This window comes from Manis javanica, chromosome 7, assembly GCF_040802235.1.
Source record: "Manis javanica isolate MJ-LG chromosome 7, MJ_LKY, whole genome shotgun sequence".
NCBI lineage: Eukaryota > Metazoa > Chordata > Mammalia > Pholidota > Manidae > Manis > Manis javanica.
The window spans coordinates 46349250-46373694 of NC_133162.1; the positions used below are offsets into that span (position 1 = coordinate 46349250).

Genomic DNA, 24445 nt, shown 5'->3' on the forward strand with positions numbered 1-24445 from the left:
ATAGGAAGATAACTTTTTTCATATGCCAAATACTTGGGATATAGAAAACACTTATAAGTAAACTATACATAAAGCATGAGTCAAAGAAGAAATCGCAGTGAAAATTATACAATATTTTGAATTGAATGATGGTGACAAAAGCTACATATCAAAACCTGTGGAATGCAGCTGAAATAGCCCTTAGATGGAAATTTATAACCTTAAATGAATATATTAGAAAAGAAGATAATCAATTCTCTAAATGTTAATTAAGGAAGTCAGAAAAAGAATAGCAAAATAAATCCAAAGAAGAGGTATCATAAGGAAAAGATAAAGATATAAACAGATATAAATTGAATTGATCATAGAGGTTAATAGAGAAAAAAACACCAATAAAAATCAGTTTTGAAAAAGATTAATGAAATTGACAGATTCTCTAGCAAGACTTATTAAGAAAGAAAGAAAGAAAAAATACAAATAATCAGGAAATATGCAATGGAGATAATGCAGACCTTACTTAAAGAAATAGGAAGATACTGGTAACAACTTCATGTCAATACGTTTAACAGTACGGATGAAATGGAAAAATTCATTAAAAAGCTAAACTAGCCAAAACTGTACAAAAGACATTGAAATATGAATTGATATAGATCTGAAGGAAATTAAATCTGAAATCTAAAAGCTTTCAAGAAAGAAAACACAGTTCCAACACAGCCTCATTGGTGAATTTATCTAACATAAAGGCATTATTTTAAACAAATTATTTCAGAGAATGGAAACCTGAGAACATGTCATTTTATGAGGCTAGCATAGCCCTCACACCAAAACCTAGCAAGTCATTAGAGGGAAAAAAGAGTGGCCAATATCTCTCATGATCATAGATGCAAATTTTTTAAACAAATTATTAGCAAATCAACTTCTGTGATACATACAAAGGATATAATGTGACCAACTGGAGTTTATTCCTTGAAAGCAAGATTAATTTAGTTTTCAAAAATCACAGAATGTTATTTACCACATAACCATAGGATCTTATTTTAAAATATATATATATATATATAGCAACATGACTGAGTGCATTAAATAAAATGCAGTATCCTAGCACTTATCTAAACACTTTAATGTTATTAACTGATTGTCTTAACAAATCTCATTTAATAGGAATCATTCTTTTCTCCCAGGTACAGATGAATGAGACAAAAAAGTCAAAACACTGGCCCAATGTCTCACAACCATTAGATGATTGAGCTGTGAGTCCAGTTTAGATAGTCCTAATTAGAGAATGTACACTATGGAAGATTTCATTGTATTGTCTTTCAGTTGTCTATGCCTGCTCTGGTTGTCTCTGAAAGTTTAACATAATAGCAGAAGTTTTCTTGGCAGTCCTTCAGTATTGGACCTGGGAATGCAGTGACTGAAATTTTACAACATCTTTTATTTCTACGAGTGATTTAACTCCTAACTTAGAAAGTAATTTGGCTTTTTTTTAACAAGCCCACTAGGCCAAATGCCTCCAAAGAATTTCTGTTGCCTTTAAAGTCCTCGGCTGAGGATATTCTATCCTGCCAGAATATAAATCATTGAACAGATCTCCAGGAATCATTTTCAGGCATGTTTGGATTTTCTCAATGTTGTCAAATGTTAATCCTTTGAATGTAAGATTATTTTTGGACATGGCTATATGTCACTGAGGAATATACAGAGCAGCTGTCAGGTATGGATATTTCCACAGAAGACAGCCATATAATGGGGGGATTGGGATCGATCTCATTTTTAGCAAGTTGCTTGAGACTCCATCCATTCACAGGGGATTTATGGAGAACAAGTGAGGGTAGTGGCGGTGAAAGAACAGGCAGTCATCACAACTAGTCATTTTAAGGATCATCATTCCACCTCTCAGTCAAACATCTGAAGACTGTTCAAGAAAGCAGGAATGAGATGATATAAAATAAGACTCCACCCATTCCCCAAACCCCCTGTAGCATAGGAGCATAGATAGGAGGAGAAAAGAGGTGAGTTAAACATGAGTTTGAAGATTTAGAAAAAAATAAAGATTAAGTCTTAATAGCAGAAGTTAAATGAACCAGGCCAGGATTTTCACTATTTTTATTCAATACTGTATTTAGGTTGCTAAGTGCAGAAAAACAAGAAAATAATAAAAGACACAACAATTGGGAAGGAAAGAGTAACTGCCACATTTTCAGATTCCATGACTATGTATATAGAAAATTCAGAAGAATCTACAAAGTATTAAAATTAAGCAATGGATATATCAAGGTGACTGGATTTTATAAAACCATATACAAAATTAATTTTATCTCTATATATAACATGCAGTAGATAATGAAAGTTATTAGAAATATATTATTCTTAAAACAACCAAAACAAGATATTCAGTATGTCTAAATGTAGGACTTCAAAACATTATAAGTAAAATTAAAGAAGTTCTATTTGACTGGAGAGATATACTATGATTTTTTATTAAAGGCTTGGAATTAAGTTGTCAATTCTGCCTAAATTGATGGAGAGGGTCTAGGCAGTCCCAATGGAAACCTTACCAGGTTTCTGTAGAAATTGAAACACTCATTCTAAAATTTGTGTGGAAATGCAAATAACCAAGAAAAGCCAAGGCAATCTTGAAGAAGAACAAAGCTGGAAGGCATACCCTGTTAGATATCCTTTCCTATCCTAAATGTACACAAATTAAGATAGTATAGTATTTGACATAAGCATCAACAAATAAACCAGTAAAAGAGTATAGAAAGCCCAGAAACAGATCCATGCATAGGCAGTTACTTAATTTACAAAAAAGCACTTCTCTAATTCAATGGAGAAAACTGGTCTTTCAAACTAATAGTAATGAATCAAGTTGGTATCTACTAGGGATAAGTAGGTTTAGCAATATACTAGAAAAACTATATGAGAATATCGTTTTGATTTTGGAATAGGAAAAGATTTTTTAAACAGGACATTAGAAGTACTAAATATGAAGGAACATACTGATAGATTGGTCTTTGTTAAAATTAGGAACTTCTGTTCATCAAAAGTCAACACTGGAAACAGTTCACCAACTAGAAAAATGTATGTGTAGCTATAAGCAAAAGGATTTATATCCAGATTATAAAATAACTCTTACAAAACAGTAAGAAAGATACTGGCCACTTAATTTAAACAAAATGCAAAAGACTTGAATGGGTGCTTCACAATGGGAGATATCCAGGTAACCAATAAGCATATAAAAATATGTCTAGTGTTGTTATATGTCAGAGAAATACAGATTTAAGCCATGGTGAGATAATCACATAACAACCACAGGAATGGCCAAAATTATAAGGACTGAAAATATTGACTCTTTACAAGTTTATAGAACAAGTCAACACACATAGCTGGTGGGAGAGTAAATTCACATGATCACTTTGGAAAACTGTCAGTGTCTACTAAAGCTAAACATGTTTATCCCATAACCCACCAGTTCTACTCCTGGGTAGATAGCCAAGATAAATTAGCATACATGCCTACCAAAATACCAGTACAGAAATGTTCATGAGTTTTTCTTAATGATCAAAAAATTGGAGGCAGTCCAAGTGTATAAAACAATCAAATGGATAAACTGAGGTACATTCATATGGGGAAACCCTATATGTCAATAAAAATGAAAAATCAAACTACTACGTATAACACCATGAATTAATCTCACAGATTTAAATTTTAATGAAAAAAAGCAAGACATAAAACAGTGTATTTAATACGACTGTCTATATGAAGTTCATAAACAGACAAAATTAAGGTATGGTAATAGAAGTCAGAATAGTATTTACCTTTGGGAAAATCAACTAGAAGGGGTTAGGAAGGGGTTTCTAGGATACCGGAAATGTCCTGTATCTGATCTAGAAGGTGGTTACATGGGTGTATACACATGTGAGATTTTATTAATTCTATTTGCTTGAGATTTATGTTCTTTACATAGTTTAGTACCCTATTAAAAAGAAAATAGAGTGCAGAGAGAAAAAAACAACAAAATAGATCCTCTTAATACCTGAGACTGGTAGAAAAGCTATGGAATTAGGTTGGGAATGTCGTTAGAGGAGCCATCTGCCCAAAGAGAAAGGAAAGCTCTGGTGTTCATAGTTGCATGAAAAAATAAATCCACCTAATTTTAATACCTTAGCAAGTTGAGCCTATTTAAATCCACCTTATTTTTATACCTTAGAGCCTATTTAATTTAGGTAATGAATGTAGTATGCATAACGTAGGGTCGACTCATTGCATACATTAAAAGATAATAACAGTAGTGTTTTACTGCTATTATTTTGTTACTGTTGTGGTGGTTAGTGACTCTTAGTGATTTTGTCTGAACCAGAAACTTGTGGCAGCGTGGTCTGCCTCTTCCCTCGTCTCACTTTCACATCTCACCATTCAGTCCATTCTTCTCATTTTCTCATTCCCCACAGAGTGGCAACTCAATACTGGGTGTGGGAAATTGATACAGATTTATCTTTCAGAGCCAACTGTGGGTCTGTGAGAAGGGTGAGGGACGGGCTCCATCAGCCAGCAAACTTGAACTCACAGACGGCCAAGAAGGAGGAGCAGGAGATGTCATCCCACATGCCATCCTCTAGGAGCATCACACAGTCCTCCCCTCTGGCACCATCGTTGGGCTCACCAGCTTTCCAGTTTTTGTAGGTCAAACCCCTTCCTGACAGGTCCACAGAATGGCCTTCAGTCTCCTCATCTGTGATGCCCAGGAAGACATGTCTACTACTGGCTATCCTCTGGATGGCCTTGTTTTCCTCAGCATTCATGGGGGTGGCCACGGGGGCCTGGAACCGGGTACACAGAGCCTTTACCCTGTCAAAGCTCATCGTTTCACCATTGGTCACGAAGAACTTCTTCCCAACATTTTTGCCCATAGAGAAGGTCAGCCCTAAAGTAAAAATCTCTGGATGATGCTGGCTTGTCTTTAAGCCTAACCCAAGGTAGTTTTCTGGGTAGAGGTGTCTAGAACAGAGTTGCCACATAGAATATAGTGTGACCAGTTAAATTTGAATTTCAGGTAAACAACTCAATTTTTTTAGTATAGGTATCTCCCATGCAATTTTGGAGACATATGTGTACTAAAAAAAAAAAAAGTTGATTACCTAAAATTCAAATTTGACTCGGCAGCCTGTCTTTTTCCTAGTAAAAACTGGCAACCCTAATCTGAAGAGACAGACTCTATCAGAGGACTTTATCTTTTTGAATCAGTTTTAGAGCACATACAATTAGGAAACTGAATTCTACCTCAGTATTATCTTAAGAATAAACAAAAGTGAGAGTATTTGCCCCAAGGTAAGAGAGCACAGAAGGAACAGCTCAAACTCATTGACAGGTCTCAACGCCAGCAATAAAAAGGGGCATACGTCCCATTTTCAGTGACCAGAGAGTAAAAAGTAAAGGATCAGGGACTCCAGAGTCAGACTGACTTCAGTTTATAAAATACTTCTACCACTTAACTCTGTGTGTTTGAGTAAGTTACATAACTCCTTTCTGCCTCTATTTCTAGCAAAAGGGTGTTGTGAGGATTTCATGTGATCAGAATATGCAAAACACCTATCCAGGTCCTAAAATACTATATGTATTTAATAAATACTTGTTACCTTCCATGTTTCCAAACTTCAAGCTACCTGAAGAGTAAGAAAGGAGGCTCACACTTTTTGATACAGTCCAATTCTTCTTGCAAAGCTCTTCTTTCTGAACTATCCAGGTGGCTCTCACAAACTAGAAAATTAAGATAAAGTGAAAGCATTGTTGAAAAGGGGGTCTCAGTAAGGGGTATCTTTTTTAAACCAAAAAAATTACATTTTGATATTGGAGGAAAATGAAGCAAAAGGAAGGAAAATTCTATCTGTTTCCATCCAGTCTTTGTCTGTTGAATATACCTGCAGTCACTTTATGTATACATACTTACTCACACTCACAAGCACACACATATGCTCCCTGCTGACCTGGCATGATAGCACTCCATATGCCAAGCTCTTCACTAATTGTTTTTTTTTCCCAAAAATAAATAGCTCTATCACATATAAAGAGAAATCTTTGGGGGAATTATTATGAGCTAGTGAATGTTGACTAGAAAGATTACAGAGTTTTGTCTTTGAGGAAGTTTTGTTTCTGTTGTTTTTTTAATTTTGGTTTTGTTTTTCCCCGTGTTTGTTCTGTTTTTAATCCACGATTTTTTGTGAGCTGCTCATTATTCAAGGGGGCAGGGAATGAGGCAAGCCATGTATTATAGATGGCAAATGTGGCCTTAATATGGCACAGACTTTCTCATTAAGAAATGAGTCTCTTTCCCTACTCCTTGAATCAGGACTGGCCTTGTCACTTGTTTTGACCATTAGAATGTAGTAGAAATAATAATGTACATGTTCTAAGCCTTCAGGAGGCCTTAATGCTTCTGCTCTTCCTACTCTTGGGAATCCTGTAATCACCTCTGTGAACAAGGCCAGGCAGCCTGTTTGGTGATGAGAGCCCTGTGTCTCATTTACTTTCATCACTCAGCTGACAGACAAATGATATCCAGTCATGTCCATGGCACGCTGGGCCATCAGCTGACCACAGATCTATGAGTGAGACCAGCAGAGAGATCACCGGCTGATTCCCAGAACTGTGGGCTTAAAGCCGTGGCTGTGTTTTTTTGATTGTTTGTGTCTTATGAAGTTAAAGATAATTGACATGCCTTGGCTACTGCTGTTGTGAAAATAGGCTGACATAAGAGGCCCAATACTTCAATGGCCTGGTTTCCCCCTTTTGAACCAGAGCCTGACATTGGACTGAAGGAGGCCCAGGGCCTAGCTCCTCCAGAGAGAGCCTAGTGAGGGAGTGGTCCTGAAGGGCTTGTAAGTCTGCACGAGGGTGCTGGTAGGAATTCCCTGAGGCTCTAAGAAGCCTAGGGAGGGCTGTGGGGTTCTGGGTCAGGAAGCAGAGTTGGACATCTTCCCATGAGGCATCAGGGGAAGAGGCACCTCCCACCTGGAAGTCAAAGTCCCAGTACCCTGGGTGCCCTTCAGCCCAGACCTTGCTGAGGTAAGCTCCTTACCTGGACAATCTCCAGGATCCCCTTTGTGGCCCACTGCTCCTGGTAACCCAGGGGACCCTTGGATTCCTTAAGGGCCCAACCTCCCAGGAGCACCCTGTAAGCCTCTGACCCCTTGGCCCGTAGGACAAGGGAACAGGACTCGGTATATCTGTTCTTGCTCTGTTTCTATGAGAGTTTGATTCCAGAAGAAAGAAACATTGACCAGAGCTGACTTTCATCACTGCTTCCAGTCCCAAGAAGAAAACCTTCCCAATGGGATGCCTGCAGAGGACCACCCCCAACTCCTGTGTGGAAGCTGGGCTGCCAGAGAATCAGAGCTACATCTCTGTTTTGAGTTATAATATGCAGGTGAGAGAAATACAACCTACCTAAATAGAATAGTACCCTCCTCACATCTCCAGACAGTTTCCTCCAGAAGGTAAGAGTCAGAGCTGGAACGGCCCAAGGTAGCTGGCTCTCCCTTTTCCCCCTTGGTGCCGTTGCACCCGTCTTTGCCTGGGAAACCATCAGCTCCTGGACAACTGCAGGCCGTCCCAGGGCAGGTCTTCCACACATCCTCACAGGTTTCTGTTTCTGAGAAGGATGCTGCCACCATACTCAAGAGAAGGACAGGGAGCAGTGGAAACAGGGACATGGTCCTTACCTTGGTGTGAGGAAAGTCAAGGAAGCTTATTTCATTGAGAGCTCTCTCCCCCAACCTCTATGCCTGGGCCCCCTGCAGCCTGCACCTCATCCTCTTGGCTGGGCAGCCCGTTCTCCCCCAGCGCCAGCGAAGCAGTGTTCATGCGGCAGCAGGCTCTGAGCTGCAGGCCGGTGCTCCAGAGAGGGGGGTCACCACTAGTCACCAACCCAGCCCCATATTAATTTGAGTTTACTTCCTCTTGATGTTTTATTTACCACTGCCATAGAGACTTGCTAGAAGGAACATGTTCTCTGGAGATTTCTCACTACCTTGGCCTCGAAGGTAGTTTTCTCTCTCTAGGTTGCAGCAGGAATTCTCAGTGTTCTGTGAGTCAAAACCACTAGCAGGTAGACCACCTTCCTTGAATCCCCTTCCCATTTCTCTATCTTAGCATTTCATCTGTCTTTCAATTTCTCTTTGAAATCTGTCCTGCCCCCAAGAAGAAACCTCAGCTTCCCAGTCTCATGGGTCTAATCCTTCATGGCTCTCTTTGAAAATGAAGGTACAGTCTTATTTGCACATGGTAGGTGAGCCCAGGAAAGTCACAGATGCCCCAGCATAAGCCAAGAAAGATAAATCCCCAGCATAGCTTCTGTCTGCCATCCCCCCACCCCCTCTACAGGCCCAGAAAGCCTCCTCTAGGGCTCCAAGGTCAAGTCCCCTCCAAGGTCCTGACCCAGGACCCCAGATCCACTCACCACAGGGTTACTGAGGCTTCTGCAGAGACAGGGAAACTGGCCCTCCAGCCTGGGATTCTGGCAGCTGCCTCGGTGAGGGAGGAAGCCAGACTCTGCAACACATGGCCCTGCCAGCCTTATGAAGAGTGACAGCATAGGCCTGGCCTCCAACCCCAGATTAATAAACAGCTTCTCTTAGGACTGCACTAAACTCTTCTTGGGAGCATTTCCTGGGGCCTCTGACACAGTGTGCAGCAGCTGTCTGCTTTTATATTGCACATTCTGTCTTTCATTTGCCATCATTTTGGTAGTTATCATTCCTGAGCCCCCATATGTAGGCTCTTACAGTTGGTCAGGTCAAGATTCTTGTTTCCAACCAAGAAATGTAAAGATACCCACAAATGCTGTGCACATCAGCCATACACACAAACGTGCACATGTGCACATATACTCATCCATGAAGGCACAGCAGGCTCCCTGCAGCCCTTAACACACCAAGACCACTCCTGCCTCAGGTTCTACACTTCATACTCTCCCAGCCTGGACTTCTCCAGTGTCTGCCAACTGGATCTTTCTCTTTCACTCAAATATCCCTATATTAGAGAAACCTGTCTTGGTCTCTTTTTAGAAGTCCCACCCAGCCACTCTCTATCCTTTTGGCTTGGTTTATTTTATTTTATATTACTTAACACTACATAATAATATATTCTAGCAATTTACTTTACTTTTCCTTTTTTTCTTGTGCTAAAATATACATAATACAACCATTTTGACCATTATTGTTTATAATTCGGGAGCATTAAAAGCATTCACATTGTAGAACAGCCACCACTATCCATCTCTAGAACTTTTTCACCATCCCAAATTGAAACTATACCCATTAAATAATAAGTCCCCATTTCCTGCCCCACCCCAGCCCCAGCCCCTGGTAACCCTATTCTACTTTTTTTCTCTATGAATCTGACTACTCTACATACTTTATATAAAGGGCACCATACAGGATTTGGTTTTTGGTGACTGGCTTGTTTCACCCAGCATAATGTCTTCAAGATTCATGTTGTGGCATATATCAGAATTTCCTCCTTTTAAGACTAAATAATATTACATTATATGTATATACCAAATTTTGGAAGCTTCATTTTTATAGCCAAATGTTCTTCTACAAGTGAATGGGTAAATAACCTGTGGTACATCCATACAAAGGAAAACTCCCAGAAGACAAAGGAACTGATGATTTTTTTTTACTTTATTTTCTTTTTATTAAGATATTATTGATATACACTCTTATGAAGGTTTCACATGAAAAAACGATGTGGCTACTACATTCACCCATGTCATCGTGTCCCCCCCATGCCCCATTGAGTCACTGCCCAACAGTATAGTAAGATGCCACAGAGTCACTACTTGTCTTCTGTATGCTACACTGTCTTCCCCATGATCTCCCTCAACACCATGTGTGCCAATCATTATACCCCTCGGTCCCCTTCTCCCTCCCTCCCCACCCGCTCTCCCCCACCCCCTGCCCTTGACAATTGCTGGTCCACAAAGGAATTGACTATTGATTTACATAATAACTTGGGTGAATCTCAAGGGCACTAGGTTAAGTAAAAGAAATATAATGTCAAAACTTTATAAACTGTATGATTCTTTTTATATATTCTTGAAATGACAAAATTACAATGGGAGAACAGTGGTTGGCAGGGATCAGGGCTGGAGAGAGGGTGATTATAAAGGTGTAGCATGGGGAAATTCCATTGGGGGTGATGGAAAGTTCTATACTTTTATTGTGGTAGTTACATAAATGTATGATTGTGGTAAGATTTCATAGAACTATACACCAGGATAAAAATATGCAGATAAATGATTAAATCCAAAGGAAGAGCTGTATCTTATTGTCGTATTGTTCCAGCGTCAGCTTGCTGGTTTTGATATTTGTGCTTTGGTCTGTTACATCCGATCATTGGTGAATGATGGATGAAGGGTACAGGAGACCTTTCTTTATTATTTTTTTGATTTATACATGAGACTAAAATTATTTCAGATGAAAATGTTTCCAAAGAAGTCTTAAGGTTGTGGGTGTTACAAAGGCTCAGCCCCTGCTTCCTTCAGGGCTTGGTCCAAGTATCCAAATGTGACTAGTCTGCTCAATGGCTTGGAAATGAGAAAGCAGACTAGGTTCCCAGGGATAAAACTATTCAGTGTGACTGGGTTTACAGTGTGAGATCCAATCGGTGAGAACCGAGGCATGAGCCAGTGGACAGCAGGATTTGAAATTGTACTAAAGACTTGGGACCTCCTCCTAAGGTTCATTAGAGCAATTCCAATAGAGGAGACATGATCAGAACTGAATTTTTCAAAGCTTTGTTTGACTACAGCCTAGAAAAGGACTGGAGCGGCGCAGGACTGGAAAAGAATCAGACCTGAGAGGAAATACATACCATCACGCAGGCAGCAGATGATTCCTGCCAGGCTTCGGATAATGGCAGCTGGATTAAGAAGTTGGATACATTTGAGAAACATCTATCAGGTGTAATTGATAGAGCCTGGGAATTGGTTGAATGTGAAATAGTTAGCAAGAAAGAGGAATTTTAATGGGCACCCAAGTTTCTGACTTGAATATCTGGGTACCATTCAACTGGATAGGAAACAAAAGAAACTTTGGTGGGGGGGTTTAGATAATGGGTATCTTGTGGGTAAATGGCTTGGACCATGTGCAGTGGTCAAGAGGGACAATCTAGATGGGATGGAACAATAACTTAAACACAATTTATTAATTTCTGAACAACATCTCTAATAGAGCTGTCATAAAATGTCACGTTAACTTGGGGGGTGGGGAAGCTCATCACAGGAGGTGGCAGTGATGTGTGGCAGAAGTGTTGTAGGGGCCTCCAAACACCAGGAGGAATGTGGGTAAGATTCCCTTCAGGTCCCTTCCTATTAGACTGTACTTGGCTGTGAAGGTCCTGGTTTCCTTTCTTCCCACTGACCCCTGTCCCTGAAAACATTCAGGATAGTATAAAGTCACATGCTGAAAACAAATTATGTAGACAAGGAGATCCAGGGTCTGGAAAATTACTTCAGGCACATAGTTACTCTCTCCTACTCTTCAGCAGCCGGACCTTCCCCTTGTGCCTGCCACAAGGGGCAGGGGCAGATGAGGTAGCTGACTTCAGGTCATGCTGGAAGTGTTGACTTTGGTCACAGTGCTTGTTTTATTAACACTAAGTTCAGAGGTCAGTCAGCTACCCTCTAGACTCTGACATTACCTGGAACTGTAGTAAGACGTAGGCATCTAGGTGGGCAGCCAGTCTAACAACTAAGCCACTGCTCTGGGTGCTGCCCAACTGTGAGCCCTTTCCTGCTCTCCACAGCCTCCAGCAGGCCACTCCCATCGTGATATACCCCTCCACATGCATCAGCCCCTGATTACCGTCTCTGCCTCATAAATGAAGCCACTGTGCCCATTTGCTCTGGACCCCAGGCCCTTCCTAGCACTGCCTCCATTCTGGGACTTCCATCAGACACACACGTCACCCAAGAGGCTGCGGACACTCTGCCCTCTGACCTGCAGGAGGACTGCCTGCCCCCCTGCGCCCTCTTTCCTCTTGCCTGGGATGGAACCCCAGCTCCGCCACTTCCCAGCTGTGTGACTCGGCCAAGTTCTATCTCTTTCAGTTCATTTCCCCCGTCTGTGAGCCTGGCCTTCCTGTGCCGTGGTATGCCCTCTTCTGGCCCACGCTCAGAGCACACGGCGTGCAGCTCACTGCCCCAGTCTGCTTAAGACAGAGCCTTCATTGCCTCCAGGAGGACTGAACAGTATTCCTCTTACTTTGTGGAGCAGTTCCACTTTGTGGAACAGTGGCCCTGTGTGGGAAGCATAGCCTGAGATGTGCAATGAGAAGGCTTGGTTTGGGCTCATGACTCTGAACTTAAACAGTCCACATATTCTGGCTCAGCTGCAAATCTCACAGCTATCAAATTTGATTTTGAACTCCATCCTCTTTCCTGCAGGGATGCTGCAGGTGGGACAGAGGCAGCGAATGGCAAGCATCAGTGCCCTCCAGCCAGAGACTACAAGGAATATCCCTACAGTTGGTCCAGTTGATGATTTTTCTTTTCTTTTATATGTGTGTGTTGGGGGTACTTATTAAAAACAGGGATGTTGCATACAATGGTGAGCCATAGGGCTTCTCAGTCACAGGCTGTCAGGAGGGATTTTTATGGGATTTGGCCTTGTGCTGGGTGATCTGGGGGAACGTTGAAGGAACGGGTGTCTATGCCTTGTAGGATGCTGTCAAGAAACTCAGGCAACTTTTTAGTAGAGTTAGCTTAATAAATTTTTTTCCAGGAGGAGAGAGGGACAGAGCCAGGCAGAGGCATCTGTAAGGAGCTACAGACGCTCTTGTTGGCCGGGAGAGGGGAGTGTTTCCATTTTTGTGGTTCCCAGAGCAATCTTCACGGCTGTGTCCAGATATGATTTCAGAATGATCTTCATATGTCAGAGTTGTGTTCTGTTCTGTGAGCCTGTTTATGGCCAGCAGAGAATTCCACGGTCTGGCTGGGAGAGACGACTGCCAGCTGTCAGCCTGCTTTCTCCTGGTCAGCGGTGTCTTTGCAACTAATGTCTGACCTTCTCAAAGTTCCATCCTTTGCTTCCACTCATACTAGTTGTTTCCTTGCTCGTTTTTGCTCCTGAATCCTTTGAGAATCTGAAAATATCATGGGCCGCCTTTTCAAAAAGACAAATGCATACACGCACAGCATCTAGCAAGGTATACCCGGGAGCTCCCAGACCACTACTGCGGGCGCATGTCACATCTGCACACATGACAGAGTCCGTGCTGATCCATGGAATGGTCCTGAACACAGGAGATCTGCACTTAAAGGAAGGTTGGACTTCCCTTCAGGTAGGACAGCAAGGACCTTTTCCTTTGCCACAGGAAGTGGAAAAGACCAGTCCCCTGCCCAAGCCCACTCCAGTTGTAAGTGACCCACTATTAGGGACTGAACTGTGGTCCCCACCCCCAAATCATAAGTTGAAGCCTTAACGCCTAATGTGACTATCGAGATAGGGCCTTCAAGGAGGTAATTAAAAATAAATGAGGTTATCAGGATGGGGCCCCAATCTGATAGGAAATGTGTCCTTGTAAGAGAAAGAGACACCAGAGACCTCTCTTTTCTTGCACACATGCAGATGAAATGCCGTATGAGGGCAGAGGCAGAAGGCAGTGGGCTACCTGCAGCCAGGGAGAGAGGCCTCATCAAAAACTAACCCTGCTGGCACCTTGATCTGGGATTTTCAGTATCCAAAACTATGAGGAAATAAATGTCTGTTGCTGAAGTATCTTGTAATGGCAGCCAGAGCTACTAATACACCCACTTGGGTCAGGGGCCCCAGTCAATCCACACCACATCCCTGGAGTAGGAACGTGAGGATCAAGGGAGCCCTGCCCTGGACAGGAACATGTAGACCCTGAGGGAGGGTGGCTGGCAGTGGAATGGAAGGGGGAGGGGCTTGAGGAAGACGTCCTCTGCCAGAGGGCCGAGGAGACACTAGTTCCAGCCAGGGCTGCCTGAGCTAGATGCCAGCCGTCCCTCTTTCACATTCCCTCCAGTGCCCAGCCCCCCAGGGTAGGAGGGAGGGCAAGGAAGGGAGCATACACACATCTGATTCCAGTCCATTCTGAGCTGAGTGTTGTGAACTAGGCAGAGTCTCACCCTCGGGTCTCAGTCCTCCGGCTGTTCAGTGCACATACAGAAAGCACTCAAAAACCGGAAATACGTTGGAGGGCTAATTGAAATGGTGTATTATATAGGATCCCTAGCTCATGAGAAAAGACAGAGAATGAGAGCTTCCTGACAGGTGGTCAACAGCCACATGGGAGACCTCAGTAGTCAGGACTGTCCCAGGAACACCTGACCCCCAGTGGACTCCCCTGTTTAAAGAGCGATGTGATGGGAGAAGGTCCTGTCCTTTCAGGCGGCTCTGTGTGGCTTTCAAGGAGCCAGGATGAGAGAGAGGGGCTCCCGTGCCCTAAATATCATCATCCTTAAAATTTGGTCCCAGAGAGAAATTACAGGTCAGCCCTGCCATCTAGCGACCAAATTTAGAATTGCATCGGGCCCCGGGTGGCACTGAGACACCACGCAATCCCATCCCTCCTTCACATATTCTTCAAATTACCTGGAAGCTGCTGTGTGTCAGGTCTTGGGATAGGACCTGAGAGACAAAGGAGAGCATAACTGCCATTGTGAGCTCACAGTCTGATGGGGAAAGCCGACACAAATTTATAGTAAGACAATTTCTGCTAAGAAGGAAGCAGACAAGGGGCTGAAAGCGACGATAATGGAGGGAACTATCTGAAGATGGTGCAATCCCAGAAGGCCTCCGTGGGGAGGAGAAGGAATCCTTAAATATGGAAGTGCAAGGAAGCATATTCCAGGCCCAAGGAAAAGCACTGCAAATGACAGACACGGTATCGTGGCGTTTGAAGGTCTGTATTGGCTCCCGCCTGAGTTGGGTGAATAAGAAGCTATCTCATTTGTCTGAGCCTCAGTCTCCTCACCTGTAACATGAGAATTGCAGTAGCCCCTGCAGAGAAGGAATTCCTGTCCTCTCGGGATGCCGATACCCTCAGCATAGTCTTGAATGCGAGGGCTCATCCCAGTGCAGGGCCTGGCCTGGATTAGGTGCTCAGAGCCACATGCATGTTTGTGCAAAGGCTCAGTGAAAGAGCATTTGAAGGACAGAAGGAAGGACAAAGCCATCTTTGGTCTTCCCTGAAGAGTCACACCTAATTCTCTGCTGCCCTGGCAGAATCTCAATGGCAGTCAGTCCATTAAGGTAGTTTAAAAATTCTGTTGTGTAGATTAGCAGAGTAATGTAATGACAGGCTGAACAAAGGTTTAACACCAGGTGTCTGTGGCACATTTACCATAATTCACCATTTGGGATTACAAAGAGATGCTCGAATGTTTTTGAAAGATAAAATGCTTTCATATTGAGGTATTTCCTGTAATTTCAGAAAAAGTAGAAACAGGAAACAGAATGTAGAGTAAAAATTACAGCTGGTTGGAAAATTCAGAGCTCTGCTATATAGCCTTTGAATCTACAGAGCCACCAAGAACAAAACTGCAAAAAATTTAGAAAATTACTAATAATGAAAACATTAACTATGATAATCATTAGAATAGAGCTAAAGTTACATGAGAAGGAAAATTCATACCATTTAACCCTTAAAAATCTTTTTTGAAATGTAAGAATGATTGAAATATAATGTGTCTAAAAACATTAAAAAATTTAAAGGTAACAGTAACAAAGTTATTAAATCAAATGGATAAAATGTGAAAGCATTTTGAATGCTAGATAAAATTTTATGTTAATACGTATATTGTTACTTAATTTTAAAATAATAGTAATTATAACTTTGCTTTCTTTTATGACTGCAGGAAATAGAAGTTTAGATACTGGTTAAGGAGAGGTCTATTTGGGTTCATGAGCTAGTGACTGAGATACCAAGACATTTCAAGATCTCACACGTCAGTCCTTTACTCTCAATTCAAGCTTTCCTTTTATCCTTGACCAGAATGTTTGAGAAATTCCATAGGGCCTTAGCTATTTACTCCAAGAACTGGAGTAAGGATACAGGCTAATACGTTGGTTAATATCCAGCAAGGGCTATAATGACCAGAATAACTAATCATTTCTATGTATAATCCATGGAATCAGAAAATACTCACTATTGATATATATCCATTCAATGAATCCTTTACTGTGTAATGATTTGGGCAATAATGGATGAACTCATTCGAGCTGCAACTTACTAGTCTGTACTTCTTTCATTATTCACAAACATCCTCCTATAGGGGAAGACTTGAGATCCAGAATCTATCACTTTACTCTTTTACCATTACATTTATCAATTATTTTTAATACTAAACAATACAAGTAAAGTTCAAGTATAGGCACCATGACCTTTGTATGGAAAACCCGTGTGCAGAACCACTCCAGCCTGGGTTCCTTGCCCTGCACAACCTCAGGGCCTGACCTTTCATCTGCTTGATTTCTTAATAACATTACACCATAGGAAGGGTGAGAATTACTGCTTTGTAGCAATGGTCCCAGTCTGAACCTAACCTATTTGTACTAAAATTTGAGTATATCGAACAAGTCTGGTATACAAGCATGGCAAGCCAACTAGGAGTCTACCCATACGAGGAGCCACAGCCAGAAATGCTACCATGGAAGAAAACAGTTCGTACTTTTGATTCAAAGACAAATGGTTGGAATTGGAGACCAGTATATATGAGTATAGCATGACAGTTTTCTCACAGATCTCCCTTAAATCCAGGACGTGTGGAAATGTGTCCAAGTTCTAGGGGACAGAACCACATTTAAAGGACCATTTTACATGTATGATCTCATGCAGATTTTCAGACACTGAAAGCATGAGGTACCAGGATCACTGGCCGAGGGAGCGCCAGCCTCTTCACTGTGGACGTGCACCCCTCGGCCTTGCTCCCAAGCAGGCTGACTGATGTCAGTACCTAACCTCACTCACAGACTGTGCTCTGCTGGATATTCTTTCAATTTAGGTTGTCAACTCATCTCTGCAGACACTTTTGCGTGTGTTTCCAGACACTGTGCAATATTTTTAACTAGGAGGCTCAGTTTTTATACACCTCCTTCTGACAGCCAAAGACCTCATCTCTTGTCTGTCCCTCATGTCTTTTATTACACTATTAAACTTCACAAATAGTATGCAGAGGGTACATTTACTGTGAAGTATCAATAAATAAACCCCACTGTCATCTGATCTCCAGAGCTTGATTTCAGAGCCCTTTTCATTGGAAGTACCTGAATATTTCCCTTTATCTCCAAATTCAGTTATTTTAAAAACACATTTTAAAAAACATACTCATTGCATGTCTATTTTATGAAATGTTTTAGGGAGCCAGTAGTGAACAGACCAGACAAGAATTCTTTCTAATGAGATTTATATCCTTTTGAGAAAATGAACTTGTAAAAGTTTTCAAATATGTACAGTGGAAAATCAACCATGATTATTATTGAAACTGAGTCCTCAAAACAAGACAGTGATCTCCACATGTCTGTCCTAAAAGATTTACAGACTCTCTCATAATACATCAAATTGTTTTACCAAGCAGAATATTCCATTGTTTGAAGTGTAAGCAGGGGAGAAAGAATTGTAATTAGAATGGATTATGTTTTATTGAGTCTGAATATGTGACTCTGTCACTTATGCATAGGTAGAAACCCTAGTGTCAGACAGAATGTAGATTGGAAGATGATGGTGTAACAGACCAGAGTTAGTAGGCATAATGTGAAGGTAGCTTCCTAGCTAAGTATTGAGCTTGCTGAGAGCACTAGACAGTTTGTTTTAGTCAGCAAGTTGGTATGAATTGAGAGTGCTTATTACTCAAGAAATCAGTCAAGTGGAGGTCATTTTACAAAGCATTTCCTGTACATCCGAATTCCATTTCACTCTTTGAGACATGACCAAGGAAGTATACAGAGAACTGAACATCGCACTGTGCCTCGATCACAAAATCTGAGTAACAGTCAGAATTAATCCATGGATCTTGAGACGTCTCTGCATCTCATTTTCCTTAACTTTACAATGTTTGAAAATTATTTTGTAGTCCCAGTTTGCTAATCCTCTTTACATCTATGAACTCATGCAAATTCCTGTCTTCTGGCAAGGAGTGTAACAGGGCTCCACAGCAGCTGGCAAACCCTCAGTAGTTTGTTATCTCTACTTCTCTCTGTTTGCACTACACTGACCTTTTTTTTTTTCTTCTCATTCTGGATTTCCTCATCAGCAAGGTGACTGAGGTAAATATATCCTCTGCATAGTATTTGTGAAGTTTAAATAGAAAGAAATTAGTGTAATTATTAGCATATTTTAAACACTCAACAAATATAGGCTCTTATGATTATTTTACAGAAGCAAATTAAGTGGAAAAGGTGCGTGTGAAAATACCTTAAAATCTAAAGTCAAAATAAATGCAACAGGCATTATTTTGGAACACATATAAATGCAGTATTTAAAAGGCTTCTAAACTAGTATTCTTCATATCGAGAACTAACTCCAACTTTCTAGCTTTTAGGTTCATCAGTTTTCACTTGACAGTCCTTTAGTATATATCAGAGTACTATTTGAAGTATTTATCTCTTTAGATTTGCAGATGATATAAGAGCTAGCCAAGGAAACTTGCTGATAAAGTGGTATTTCAGTGTGCTGCAAATAAATCTTACGTGATTCATCACCTTCTACTGCAAATGAATCTTACCAAAAAAATCTCAAATGCTTCTGTGCTTTCAGTTTCCCAGCCGCAATTGCTTTTATTTCAGACACTGACATAGGATATTCTAGAAGATTAATTTTGATGAAACTTTCTAATAATCCTTAATAAGAAACATGGGCCAGAGGTGGGGTGGGAAAGGGATGTACAACACTTAAATGCTGGTCAAGTCCTATGTTGTTGGAGTTAAGAAACTCTAGAAAGTTTTTTTTTTTTAATGTTCTGATTGCTGACAAGATGTTACACTGCTGCCTACAGAACATAACTAATTTTCAGAGAATATTATCAATAATCAGAAGTCATCTGTGACTGTGGTCAAACAAAATACAAATAAGACCATTTTGTAATCATGTCTAAATATCCTGTGAACCACAAAAATAACCAAATATTCTCAGCTTCTGGCTGTTTTGAATGGCTACAGCTTCTTTACCAATGACAATTCTAGTTTCTACCCCAGTTGTATGGACTTACTTTCTCTCTCTCTCTCTCTCTCTCTCTCTCTCTCTCTCTCTCTCAACTAATTTGAGTTTTGTTGAGAAATACAACTTTCCTATGGTGTTCGTACAAGCAAATGTATCCCAACAGACAACATGCTTTTCCTAAGGAACACTTATAGAAGAACTTTACCCACCATATAGTTACTCAGAGATACACTTGTTTAACCACTTACCTAAACATTTCAGATCAGATTGGTTATTATCTAAAGTTTTCACTGTAAGAGTAGATTTTAATTATAAAGCTAAAGTTATCTGCAAGGCTATTTTTATGTTAAGTGAATGACTACAATGGCCTCTTGATATTAATACACATATAATCCCCACTTGATAATTTTTAAAGGTAAGAAAAATACAGAGTAATATCAACAACATAATTTTTCTGGCTTTCTTCAATGGAAACAGTAACCTAAACTGTCCAGTTTTTCTTGTGAAGTGTTATATAGCTCACACATCTTTCATATATAGATATGCATATATAGTGTATATTTATATAAAGATGAACTATATTCACACATATATGCATGTATATATGATCATCAGTATTATAAAATATATTAATTTTGTGACATAGTTTAACTTATAGGATGTTACAACCTTACTAACAAATGCTGAGGATGATGTGGAGAAAAAAGAAATCCTGGTACACTCTTGGTGAGAATGTAACTGGTATAACCAGGATGGAAATCGTCATGGAAGTTCCTCAAGAAATTTAAATTAGAATTATCACAGGATCCAGCAATCCCATTTCTAAGTACATATCCAAAGGAAACACAATCCTTATCTCAAAGAGGTATCTGTTCTCCCCTGTTCTGGCAGCACTGTTCACAATGGCCAAGGCATGGAAACAACCTAAGTGCCCATCAGTGGATGAATGGATCAAGAAAAAGAAAGAAATATATATATATATGAATATTATTACATACATATAATATTATATATAATGGAATATTATTCAACCTTAAAAAAAGCAAGAAATCCTGTCATTTGTGACAATATGGATGAACCCAGAGGGCATTATGCCAAGTGAAATAAGCCAGAGAAAGACAAATAACGCATGGTTTCAGAGTTATATGTGGAATCTAAAAAAAAAACAACAAAACAACCAACAAAAAATTGAATTCATAGAAACAGAGTAGAAAAGTGATTGCCAGGAGCTAGAGACTGGGACCTGGGGAAAACAGAAAGGCTGGTAATAGGATACACACTTTCAGTTAAAAGGTGAAGTCTGCTGATTTAATGTATAATATTGGCTATAGATAATACTGTTTTATATAATTGAATTTTGCTGAGTAGAACTTAAATGTTTTCACAAAAAAAATAGTAAATATGTGATATAATGGATGTATTAACTTGATGTGAGAAATCTCTAAACAATGTACATATACAAAAATCATCACAGTGTACACTTTTAAGTATCTTACAATTTTATCTATCAGTCTGCAATAAAGCTGAGAGGGGAAAAACATTTAGGTATGTAAGCATATGCAACATACTTTCAGTGTGCATTTAGATCTGAATACAATGCACATCAATTTTCAATTTTCTTTGCTTTATTTGCAAATATACCTCTATGCTTTTTGAAGCTGCATTAGCTGATGTTTATACATTACAGTTGAAACAAATAGTTATGTCTATGCATACTTAGGATATATTATGTTAATTCAAACTAATGTTTAGCTATAGATTTCCCATTACATTTATTTAAATTTATTGCCTTCACCTAATATATAAAACATACAAAATTTTGAAGATAGTTAAATGTATGCAATTATTGCCATTAGGAAGTTGTAGTAAACAACAACACAGTTTTGAATTATACAGTAAATTCACCAGAACTATCTTTTAAAAATAAATATAGATCAGCAAAAGCAACATTCACATGTGGAATGTGTCACATGTACATTTTTTTTAATGAGGTAGAGATATTTTACTGAAATGTGAAATAAATTGCTGCAAATTGCTAAATACACACATCCTCCCAAAGTTTGAAAATTTTAGGAAGCTCTTATGACTAAGACACAAGCAGGTACGTCCTTGTTACTACTGTTGCATAAAAAATCAGTTTGTGTTGGCCTAAAACATTTTAGTATTCTCAAGTATTCTGTAACAGGAATACAGGAAGAGCGTGGAGTGGTGGGCCTGTTCTGGCAGTGAGCACTGCGGGTCTGACTGCTGGAGGCTGCCATACCTGGGACGCCAGGTACAGAGTGTCCTGCTCTGTCCAGGGGGATCCCCGCCTTCCCCGCGCGGGCTCACCCTCTCCCTAGAGTAGATGTCCCTGACCTGGGGTGGGGGGGGGGGGGACATTTATTTCCCGGCGCCAGGGCGATGGTCTGCGCCCGCCCGCCGGCCGCGTGCGCGTCTCCCCCAGGAGGCAAGGGCCGCTGCGGGCACCGGGAAGGCTGGGGGTGTGGGCGCCGGGGCTGCCCTTCCCCAGCAGCTGCCAGCCCGCCGCGTCCGCAGCTCGCCGGAGGCGTAAACCTCGGAGGGCCAGACCCCTTCTGCGTGGTTCTTAGAGCCCCCTGGGGAAAAACTTGAGACTAGAAAGCCTGCCTCCGAAAGCTGATGCCGCTTACGTCCTGGCGTCTGAAAGTACCGGGGTGGAGTAGGATCAGCTCTGGGGATCAGCCCCTCCCCGCCCACTTCGGAGAGGGCGCTGCGCTGATGTGCTCCCCACAGTTTGGGAGCGGCCTGCCTCCCTGATGCTCAGGTGACCGCGTCAACACTAGCCCCTGCCCGGCGCCCTCGTCCCCCAGGCTCCTAGCACCCCGCGCCCATCCCACCCCGGACTGACGGGAGACAGAATATCTTCCCCGTCGCTCACTTCCACGGCGGCTGCCCACTCGCCCAGATCCCAGCATCCAGACTAAGGGAGTGGGGTCCAGGGGCCGCGGGCCTCTGAGGGCCGTGCCCCGCAGCCATCGCCTCCACCGCCCCAGTGGATGGGGTGGGAGGCCGGGAAGCCGCCCACGAGGCAACTGGTGGCTGCGCCTGGCTTGGAAAGGCGAGTGGAAACAAGCAGGACGGCGGACTGTAGGCAGACAGCAAAGACAAAACCAGACAACAAACGACTAACCATGACCTGCTTTATTATGAAGCTTCGGAAGGAACTATTTAAGAAAATTAAATGTGAGTTATGTTGTTCAGTTGACAGCTTTTCAGAAAGTTTTCAGTGGCCTTCAATTCCTTCTCTACAAAGTTTGATGAAAATCTCAAATTTCAGAGCAAAAGATGGAGGAAAAATAAAATCTGGATCTGGACTTCCAATACCATCTGTGTGAAAGAGACTTTTATTTTTCCATTTCCAGACCGACGTTTTTGTAAAACAAAAAATAATGCATTATTGACAAAATTTTAAAAATCGAATAAATAAAAAGACAACCCCAGTTATACTCTTTTATTCGACTGCCTTAAGTTGCATTTCAATAGATAAATCAGCTTAACAGGGAGAAAGTAAAGAATCACACAAACTGGACACATTTTTCATTGAAATAATTGTATAAGCAATTTAGAGAATTTTTGGTAAACTCAAATTTTTGTCATTCTGCAATGGTCATTTTAAAAATTAAGCGTGAAATGGCAATTTCCTATATTAAGATACCTGTAAACAAATGCTGTGTTTATCAATAGAAGTTTTCAGTGGATTAAAAGGTTGCTCATTGACTTTTCTGATCTGGATTGAATTAAAGACATTGGCAAGGCTCATGAAATCTGTTTCTATTATTTGTTTTAGTATCACTCACAGTAAAGAAAATAGCCTCTCAAAGAAATGTTAACTGGAAAGAAGAGATTTTGAATTGATTTTCTCAAGCTCTGAATATTTACTTTTCAACTTGTTTTCAAAAGTAAAACAAGTTTTCTTGTATTCTCAAAATTATACTCAATCTTTCGTCAGTACCAGTTCAATATTTTATCCTTTTAAATTATATTACATTAAAATGAATTTCAAGGGAAGAATTGATTGTGCATTCAATACACTCTGAGATTACAGCTGCAGAACCAACCTTAAAATACACCACACTGTAACGTGGTCCTACTGAGCACTGCTAGTGCAGGGGCCAAGCCCAGGGGACCCTCAGCACCCAAAACGGATCTCTACCCTGCTCAATCAGAGGGGCCCACTGCTCACACTTGAATAGCCTGGCAATGTCAAATTCCTCTGTAAGTGTCCTCTTGACTCCGAACTGTGGTATTATTTCATTACCAAAGGTAACAAGCAATACTAGATTATGAAGAGCTCAACACAGAGACCTCCAGGAAATGTCTTTCTGATATTCGCTGCAGTTCAAACATCCTCCTAAGTCACTTTCACTGTTAGTGGAAATCCACCGAGATATCTTTTATAAGAAAGAACTCAGAGTGAATTTAAAATTAGGCCACATTATTCACCCCCACGTGCCTACTTCCTAAATCAGATCCATATATGCAATGCACTGCGTGCTCAAATGCTCCTTGTCTTTTTCTCAATTTTCGTATTTATGTTACCTATAAAGCTTAAGAGTTATTGTACAATGAAGTAATGTTTATGAGGGTGCTTACACTAAGCTTCTTTTTGCTGCAGCGCGATCAGACCGCTCTCCACCTAGCTCTGGCTCTGACCAACTGGAGGAGAAACCCCGCAGAAATGCCACCGTAGGCAGTGATGGATTCCAGGGAGTGACTCCCCACAGCACCCCAGGGTCAGTTTTGTCTCCCGACTAAGTCTCGCCCCTGGGCGCCCACCCCACGCGCAGAGAATGCTGGCTTGAGTTTAGGTCCTTCAGTCAATCTGTCCTAATGCCTAAGGGGGAGGACCTTGTAAGCAGTCCCTTGTCCGTAGATGGGAAAGTCTGCTCTTGCAGGCGAAGCTTGGTGTGACATGCTTTGCCCGGCGCTGGGTTCGCCTCTTTCCATCTTGAGTCGGGTCCTAACCAGCCTCTCCGGTGGGAAGCCCGTTTGGTGCTTGCATTTCATGAATGAGGCCACAGCGCGCCCCGTGCTCTGTGATTTATCCCGGAGCACTCGGAAACCAGAGAGGTGAATTCCAAACTCACTCCCAGATTTTGGTGGTAGTGGTGGCGGCATGCGCGTTTCTCACTGCTGGTAAAAGTGCCCTCCCATCCCCTGCTCCCTGCGCTAGTCACGTTTTCCTGACCGAAGTAGGTGCGCTCTTTGAACACCGAAGTTTTCTTTTCTCCCGGGAAAAATACTTCTCTTCCGGACAAAACAT

At 41.3% G+C, this 24445-nt stretch overlaps 1 protein-coding gene and 1 long non-coding RNA gene across 8 annotated transcripts in view; one reads left to right on the plus strand and one right to left on the minus strand.

The window, feature by feature from the left end:
- The window catches only part of LOC108385847 (uncharacterized), a 92897-nt gene extending 69667 nt beyond the window's left edge, over nt 1–23230 (plus strand). For 5 of the 6 annotated variants that reach the window (XM_073240929.1, XM_073240930.1, XM_073240923.1 and 2 more), the window contains 3 exons: nt 7285–7402; nt 10789–10940; nt 12425–23230. The gene's annotated coding sequence lies outside the window, so the exon portion shown is untranslated. The remainder of the gene's footprint in view (nt 1–7284; nt 7403–10788; nt 10941–12424) is intronic. The other variant, XM_073240925.1, reaches the window with a different exon arrangement.
- Nucleotides 1065–9868, minus strand: LOC140850402 (uncharacterized). Of its 2 annotated transcripts, XR_012133198.1 has the most exons (4): nt 8435–9868; nt 7952–8060; nt 7423–7697; nt 1065–5736 (listed from the first exon to the last, which is right to left on the minus strand). It is a non-coding gene; the product is annotated as an uncharacterized lncRNA (long non-coding RNA). The 2 variants fall into 2 exon arrangements; XR_012133197.1 differs by lacking the exon at nt 7952–8060 and having other exon boundaries at nt 1092–5736; nt 8435–9864.
- Nucleotides 23231–24445: the final 1215 nt, after the last annotated feature.